The sequence below is a fragment of the Pinus tabuliformis genome, chromosome 6, assembly GCF_031772625.1.
Source record: "Pinus tabuliformis cultivar Carrire ecotype Pingquan chromosome 6, CPIR1, whole genome shotgun sequence".
NCBI lineage: Eukaryota > Viridiplantae > Streptophyta > Pinopsida > Pinales > Pinaceae > Pinus > Pinus tabuliformis.
Window position 1 is genome coordinate 352,742,215 of NC_142292.1, and position 9,369 is coordinate 352,751,583.

Consider the following 9,369-nt stretch of genomic DNA (forward strand, 5'->3'; position numbering starts at 1 on the left):
TGTTGTTATTGAACACCATTTTATTCCTTGGGCAAATTAAACTTTTCTACCCTTCTTTTTCTTCACTTTTGGCCAACCACCAAAGTTGGAAGTGGTAGTTACAATAGTCATTTGATGGTCTTCCATATTCACATTGATTTCTCTATCAAGAGTCCCAACTCTCTCATGCATGAATTCTTTTTGTGCCACTCACCTCTCTTTTAGATGTAGACTTCTCATTCTTTTGTTGGTGAGTTTTAGTAGTTGTTACCTTGGTTGAAATTGGAACCATTGATCCTGATTCCTTAGTGCTTGAACCCCCTCTTCTCTATGACTTCTTGGTAATTCTGTTGAATAATATTTGTAGTGTTATATGGGTTTTCTTCCTTGTCTAGTTTGGCTTCATGGGGATCTAATAATTGTCCACTCTTTGGCTTTTGGGTATGTCTTTTTTCTTTTTCTTTTGGGTTCTTTCTTTGCCCAAAGATACAAAATTTTCTCTATGACTTCTTGGTAATTTTGTTGAATAATATTTGTAGTGTTATATGGGTTTCCTTCCTTGTCTAGTTTGGCGTCATGGGGATCTAATAATTGTCCACCCTTTGGCTTTTGGGTATGCCTTTTTTCCTTTTCTTTTGGGTTATTTCTTTGCCTAAGAATACAAGATTTGTAAATGTCAGAAAAAAATAAAATAAAATAAATCATTTTTGTGAGTCTTTCCTCATCCACAGATCCACCTCTACACATCCTGGAAAAAGTAAAAATTATTTTTGAGTCTTTCCTCATCCACCTTTAAGAACTGCCCCAAAGAATTCTGGATTAAGCCCTTTAAGAACTTAGGGCATAATGCTTGTCCAAAATACTTTGGGCAAAGTTTGGGCTCCATATGGGTTTTGTCTGAAATGAGGTTGAACACAACTTCTTGTCTGCAAAGTCGGTTGTTGGGGGAGGCTGGGAGCCACCAAAAGGGTCGTTGTATCCAACCGAGAAATCATGCACATTATGTTTTTGGTTTGAAAATTATTTCACAACTATTGTTCTTTTATTGTACAATTTGAAATTAGATGAAACTTGTACAAATAAATTTTAAAAGTCATATGATGGACAGTTTAAAAATAAAAAAGTCACAAAAAAATTCCTTGACGGGTAGGGTAACCCGTCAAATTTAACCCCTGCATCTGTTTATTTGGAAGTTTTTGAAAACAATTATAAAGCCAAGAAAATGAATACATATTGTCAGATGAATTTGTTTTGTTCAAACGAAGCAGAAAAGTGAATAGCAGTGATAAATTCCCACGTGTGATTTTCAGAGTCAAAGCTGACAATAGGAGGAATTATACAATAAATGATATGCCTATCATGTACCAGCCTGCCATAGGGCATTAAATGCCCTTATGGAAGCCTCTTTACCATGCATGCCCATGGGCTTCCATGCGAACATACTCCGGCATCGTGCATTTCTCCGGGAGTGGTGACCCCCATCGCGTCAAACTTTCCGGGAGCGGCTGACCCACCACCTCCCCGCTGGCGCCCGCCATGCTGGCACATTTTTAAAACGAAAGCTCGCGCCAAATCAGCAGCCCGCGTTCTGTTTTCGTTTTGTTTTCGCTCCCTTGCTCCATTCGCGCTCCCCTGACTCACCTCGCAGGTCCTCTGCAACCCTCGAGCAGTCACCGTTCCCGCTCACTGTGCTGAATCCCTGCCTCCTGTGCGCGCTAAGGTGTAAGGTGAATTAAACCATAACAAAAAAAATGCAGAGTTCTTAGATACGAGATTTCATTACTTAGTACAACGGATTAGGTTTTAGGGCTTGCTACATTCTTTTGCCATAAAAAAATAATGTTTAATATTGTTATCTTACCAGATAACTGACAAATCATTAGAGAAACAAAGTTTATAACACTCCAACGCCTTTTGGGCCATGAATAATCCAGTGCGTATATCAATAAAACAAATCAAACAATCAGTCTGCATTTACATACACCTCTTACACATAAAATCCAGCCTAATGATACATTAAGTTTAAGATTACTTCTGCAAGGGGGATTAAAGATGGACACAGGTGCCTCTGTTTTGTCTTAAATTTAGGCTATGATCTAAAATCTTTGAGGTATGACAGTAGATTCGACCAAAGATGCACAATATGGCACTTCAACTATTAATGTACTAGATTGTTAACAGTAATATGATTCTATAGCAAAACCACAAAAGATAGGGCTAATTGGCCACATAGTAGTAAATCGACCACCAATATACTTTGAGTGCAATGTCAAAATTCTATAATCCAATCTTCTAACTATAACTAGTTACTAGATTAATGTCTAACTACCAGATAACTGTTATGTTACCCTTGCTCCAAGTTCCACTTGTGATGAGAAATCCTTGTTGTAACAGTTGCGTTGGTTGTATTGCCACAGAGGTTCGAATTCCCTTCTCCTACTTTCAACAATTCAACATGCCCTGTTAGGTTGTTCCAAGTTTGAAACCACTGCCTCTTAAAAGATCAAGTGGGACCCTCTTTGCTTCTGGTAGCCCTGGGTTAGAACTTTCTACCACCAAACAGTTTGAATGATCCTGTTACCTGATCCGTCCTTACCCTCGAACCCGTTTCAGCTGCAAAATAGAAATTTACTTTGACCCTCCTGCGGCCTTACAGTTCAACGCTGATTCACTTTGCATAGAATTGTTGTTAACTGCCAAATTCTTTAAACAAAGGAGAGAAAACATTCAAATTTCTAGGTTGGCCCTACCAGTTCCTGTAGCATATGGAGAGCTCTTCAAAAACATTTCAAAGGCACAAATGTTGTCACTGCAAATCCTTGTATTGGTTGGAGTGAAACTGGTTTCCTACTTTAAAGCATGTAACAGAAAGGGGGGAGGAGGGGGGATTCATTTACTGTATGTATTCTACAAATGTTGTTAAGGGCCATACCTGTAACTTCATGTATGCTGTCACAAAAGACTGTTAGAAAGATAAGTATGAGGTCTTCAACTATCACACCATTCACCACCTCACCTGATCCACTGCTTACATCATGGTAACCCTTGTCTGATACAACACTTAAATTTAAGATTTCAAATATGCCTCGGCTTGGAAGTCAGTTTGCACCGGGATCTTAACACTGAGTTGTGCTCCTTCAGAATTCTTTTTGTTCAATCAGGAGAGTGATGCTCTCAAGAAACTCAATCGAACTATGTTAATTGATAGCTATTGTCTTGACGTTAATATTCTCCAGTTGAGAATTCGTTTGGGAATTTCCTTGGCTTTTCATAAAATTCTCCACATTCTCAGTCAGCCCCTCAACAAGATGGTAGTGCATGCATTGCGAATCCAATCTCACTATTGCCTCATCCATACGGTGAGATGGATGACATGGTCTACTTGGGGCTATAGGATCCTTCAAAGATAAATTTCAAAGCGTTGGGCCTAGATTTTAGCTTTTGGTGTTGTATGACCTTAACAGAAATCCAAAGAGTTATCTGTCAGATGAATATCATAAGTTTATATGCTTCAGTGTGGGGAAGTGAATGATCCCGATGGCACACACAATGGTTCAATGGCAAAGGTAATGAACGATGTAACTGTTGATTGCAATGCCTAGGGAATCTTGAAGCCCTCTCATAGCACATCCTGCATGAGTTGACTTCTACATATTCATGGCGATGCATTATACTTTGTTCCTTTGATGCACAATGTCCAATTTTTCACCATTCTGTGAGCCTAGAAGAACTAGATAGTGACAACAACAAAATAGATTCATGTTAGAATATGAAATATGATAAAATATCCCGATTGAAATTGATTATTTTTTTTCTACCTCAAGTTTGAATGCACATCCTTGAAAAATAACACAAAATCAAATATCAGCGATAAGATTTTGGGCATAAAGAGAGCATCTTTCTTTCTCTATTATCATAAATAGCTAATAATGTACGCTCATGTTAATAATGCATGCATGCTCATGAAAATGAGGATGGAGCATGACAAGAAGAAATGAACCATTTAAGACAAACCTTGTCATGCTATCAAGGATTCTAAGGATTTCAAAATATCATCTTTTAGTAAAATTGACTAAAGAAACCCTGGAAAATGGTTTTTCCTGTTACATTTTCAAAAACATTGCTATATCCAGCGATTCTAATTGCAGGTGACTATTAGTGTTTTCCAGAGCTACTGATCACATCTTGAAAGAGAGATTGCATTGGGTGGAGGGTTCCAAATAGAGAGAACACTCCTATGCTTATCCAGATCTCCACCAACAAGAGGCAATATCCAGGAAGTCAAATCATGTAGGCAAGACAAGTCCAAGAAGGAGAGATTGGCCACCACTTATAGTTATGCTGGATGTTGAACTTAATTATCAGAGCTATCCAATTGTTTAAAGTCCAATGAAACAAAACAATTTTTTTCTGATTCTGCTTCCATTGTTTTGATAGTCATTCAGCCTCCATTGCTTTTGTACATAAGATGAGAGGGCCCAATTTAGATTGTTTTATAAGACGAGAAGGCTCTGACACCGGATAATTAGCATTCAGATGAATTCAGACAATGTACCTGTAAACAGAGTATCTATGATTCGGAAGCATTAGTTGAGTGAGATGCCTTGGGTTCCTATAAAAACAATTTTGTTGGTTCCATCAAATACTTTCAAGGGTACATTTTAATAGTAACCTAGGTGACATTGATAAGGACACCTCTATCCTCATGCTAGCTAAATGATGGATCATCTTCTCAGGGAGCACATTTTTTCATGCAAAATAAACAAAACAACTCAGATTGTGCAAGAGATGAAGTTACCAATGTCAAGCATACATGTCACAACATCTCAGAAAAATAAGAATACTCCTTTATGCATAAATAATATACTATTTAGAGCTATTCATTTTCAGAAAGGTTTCAAATCAACAGGCTTAGTATGAAGGATGTTTTTCAGGCTCCAGGAAAGGAAGCGGTATAAGCTATATGGTTCTTGAAAATCTACATGTACCTGAGTCTATGTAGGATTTTGAAGGCATGATTCAAGGTTATCCGAGAGCTAGAAATGATAGTAAAGTTGTGGTAGTCATGGAATCCCTCATAATAAGATCTACTTTATTCTTTGTTTGAAATATTTGGGGTTATGTTTATGGAAATGAAGAGGTGATTGGTTGTATGTCAAGCATGATGCCACTGCTTGCTTCCTCAACATTTATCGATGTTATTCAATGTCCTCTTAGGGCATACAATGTGATCAACATTTTTGTAGTTGTCATTTGGGCCTTTTGTACTCTACTCAGTATCAAGATCATCTTTATGACAAAAACAACTACCCAAGAATGCCTAGGAAACAAGTCTTGATAATGGTTCTATTTCAAAGGAATCCAAGGAAACTCTCAATGTGCTTCAATGCAAGGAAAAATAGTTTTACTTTTGGTCATATTTTCCCAAACTTTCATAATGTTTTAGATTTCAAGGAAGTCTTTGTTATAACTACGAAATTATTTGAAGGAAATATTATTTGGAGTTGGTCATGATATTAGTGATAAGGGTATAGTTGTATTCATGCCGGAGTTGTTACAGGCATATTATGAGTCTCATGACTATTTCAAGAAGCATCATACAAAGAGAATTAGCCTTGATGATGAATGATACATTAAGGGGAGTCAATTCTTGTATTAGTGGAAGTGTTTCTCCTTCATCAACAGTGGAGTGAGGCATACAAAACAGAGTGTTAGTGGTATTCAAATAGAAGGAAGACAAAATCAAGGCAACAATTGGCCATTCATTAGCCTAAGCAAAGGAGTTACACAAGGAATTCTAATTTTGCGAGAATGACAAAACTTGGTAAAAAATACAGATGGCAGACATCAATGGGCATAAAATTGTTTCTAAAGTGAAGAACATGAATATATGAGTAAAAAAGATAGCTGGTTAAATAGGTGGCCAAAAGTTTCTTTTTAAAGAGAGGTGGAAAAATTTTCAGAGCTCTGTCATCAACAACTCAGATTTTCAGGATGAGGATCAACAGTTAAAGAAGCATTATCTAGATTTCTAGGCAAAGACATTTCTATTAATTCCATATTGAAAGAGAATTTGACTCCAAAAGCTCCAAATGCGATGACAGAGTTCCCACAGCCTCCCAAGGCATTGTCCTGATTATAACACACTCCAAAACTTGGAAACACTGATTAGACTGTATCAACGTAGTTCTCTGTTCTTAAACTAGTGATATGTGATGTTTGACAAAACCTGTAAGTGATGTCTTCTATCAATTTTGTGCTTTTAGATAGATTCTCTGTTGATACGAGGTATTCCGACGATCGATTACCTACAAGTTAACGCTGTTGGAATAGGACAGTGGATCACAGGTAGGATTAGATCTTCTCTACCTAATGAGGAGTCCATTCCGTCACTTTCTTTCCACCAGAGAGAGAACCTAAAATCAACATCGAAGAGAAACTTCGAACGCAAGAACAAGTCTTTATTTTTTTGCCTCTAGGGAAACGGGGCAAAGCATAGAGAGAGGGAAGCTGGTTTGTTGATAGTCTGGAAGCTGGAAGCTGGTTCTGGAAGCAGGAAGCTTGAAGTCACCTGGAAGCTGGAAGCTGTTTTTTGAGGGTGTGAGAGAGTCTGGAAAGCCGCAGCAAGTTCGAAGCAGGTAGGTTCCTTCTCCCTCGGGTATGGCGTGATGACGGGCTTATTTCTTTCTTTCTCGTCTGATTTTGGGGTTTAGTCCACTACATCGCTTGTTTTTGTGCCTATTAGTTAGGTCTTCTATTAATTTTGTGGCTTTTACATCTATGCTTTTGGAGTTTAGTTCAGTGCATCACTTGTTTTTGTGACTATCTTTTACAGTTATCTTGTGGCAGCGACAATTTTGCAATGCTTGTGGAGCTTATCACTGGCAATAATTAATGGATATGCATTGCTTGTAAAGCAGTCTACCGAATTCTCTTGTTGTCAGTATTTTTGTTGTAGTCATCCCTCAGTATTTTTGTTGTAGTCATCCACAGTTCTTTAAAGAGGTACGGAGCTTCTCTGATTGTTTTGAGAAATTTAATACAATTTTCAGTGATTTATTTATTCTCTGAGATCCCTGTAATATTTCGAGTAATCAGGGGTCTGTTTTGTGTTTTTAAACCTTGTTTTTGTGGGTATCTGTTGTTTTAGTGTTCAGATTTAAATGAGTGGAATTCATGGGAACACTTGCTTGTACAACAATTTTGAATAACTTCAGCAGTCGTTGGAAACTTGTAATTTATAATAGGCGTTATTATGAGAACAAGTGTCAAAACATAAAAAAACCCTGGAAACATACAGAGCCCTAACTGTTGATGTAGCTTACTGCAAAAGAAAGTCGATAAATAGAAGATGAAAGACGAAAAAGAGTGAATCACGACCAGACGTTGAACCCCTTATGTATTTTCTTCACTGGTATGCACTTAATTTTGTGATCAGTTATAAGGGGATTTTACCTTCTATTACATCCAGATTCGTGGAATAAACAATATTTGAGTGAATGAGATGATTGGTGGCATAATTTTTGTGTAATATCATTAGATGAGAGGTGTACACTCCTGGAAGGAGTAAATTTTATTTTTCTTTTCCCTCCATGTATCTTACTACCATTGCCATTTCCATACAAAAAATTTGCACCTTAGTATTTTAGCAATATCCGAGGACAGCAACATCGGATGCTTCTTTGCTGTTGTATATTGTCAAGAAAGGGTTGTCAATGTTCCTTCAGAGCTAATTTTTTTTGCAGGGTTGACTGTATTTCATTCAATCTGTGCCTAATCACTTTAGCTTTTCGAAGAAATCATATTTTGAATGCTTGGGATTCAACTTAGCATGGAGGGAGTTCTAAATATGTTTTAGTCTCTGCATCGTTCTTCCCATAGACCATGACATCATCTAAAAATACAACAAAGAAATTTATGAAGACAAGGCGTGAAAAGGTTATTCATTAATCATGAATGTGGTTGGAATATTTGTAAGCTTACAGAGCATCACCTTACACCTTAGCGCGCACAGGAGGCAGGGATTCAGCACCGTGAGCGGGAGCGGTGACTGCTAGAGGGTTGCAGAGGACCGGCGAGGTGAGCCAGGGAGCGCGAATGGAGCAAGGGAGCGAAAACAAAACAAAAACAGAACACGGGTTGCTGATTTGGCGCGAGCTTTCGTTTTGAAAATGTGCCAGCATGGCGGGCGCCAGCAGGGAGGTGGTGGGTCACCCACTCCCGGAAAATTTGACGCGATGAGGGTCACGATGCCGGAGTATGTTCGCATGGAAGCCCATGGGCATGCATGGTAAAGGGGCCTCCATAAGAGCATTTAATGCCCTATGGCAGGCTTGTTATGCAGATTCTTGGGTTTTTGACTATCGGATCAAGCTCTACGATGCTTGATTCTTTGTAACTTCTACCGTTCGATTCTACTTTGTCATATGTGAACACAGACACGGATATAACGAGAAACACAATTTAAAGCATATCAGTGTTGATTCAAATCACAGAATCAAACATTCTGCCACCAAGAGATCGAATCTTACTTGCAACGATTTCACGATTAAATACACAGAGTTCGAGTTTGGAATAAAACCCACTTACCTTTAACGCTGTCTCCAGATCTCCAACAAGTCTTCACTCAACAGGGCTGCTCTCGTATTTCCATCATTCAACGCAGTCCATCTCGTTCATTCATCTTCCCGCTCTTGGCTCTTCCACTGGTCGAATGCTCTGTTCTCAATTTTCCCACTTTTGCCGCACATTCTTTCTCGCAGTCACTCTATTCGACTCTGACATCCCCACTGCCCTCAACACAACAACACTTAATCCTCACTAGACCGTTCTCGGCCTCCTTCGCTGAAGGTTCGCTCCTACTGTGTCTCGAAACCTCGCAAAACTCAGTGTGTCTGTGTGTAATAATGCTTCCAGGTCAATCTTGAAGTCAACAGACATACCTGCCTCCCGGTATTTGAAAGCAAGTCAACAGACACACCTACCTCCCGGTCTTTGAAAGCGCGGTCTTTGAGGCGTTTGTGCCTTACTCGAAATATCGTTGCCAATTCATACATTTTTCCTCCCCTAACTCCCAATCTTTTAACCAAGAATGCATGAATTTAACAAATATTTCTATGACTTTTCCTCACAGACAACTGACTTAGTGATTTGAAAGGTATATATTAGCTTTCTCAATTTTCCATGTTTTTTAGTTTATTTCCCAAGTCATGAATAAACTTTGTTTCCAAATTTGTTAATATATTGCAACTCTGGAAAATGAGATGAAGTCTCATTGGTTGTTAATGCTTCCCTATGAGCTATGCAATGGATAACTAATAAATGAGGAGCATACGAAGCTTTGAAGATAAACCTTTGTGAATACTTCTCATGGAAGATGCATTATCAAAC

The 9,369-nt window shown here is 38.4% G+C and overlaps 1 long non-coding RNA gene across 1 annotated transcript; it reads right to left on the minus strand.

Annotated features, from left to right (window-relative positions):
• Positions 1–1,252: 1,252 nt before the first annotated feature.
• LOC149258762 (uncharacterized) lies at positions 1,253–8,963 on the minus strand. Its single transcript, XR_016256929.1, has 2 exons — positions 8,569–8,963; positions 1,253–1,685 (listed from the first exon to the last, which is right to left on the minus strand). It is a non-coding gene; the product is annotated as an uncharacterized LOC149258762 (long non-coding RNA).
• Positions 8,964–9,369: the final 406 nt, after the last annotated feature.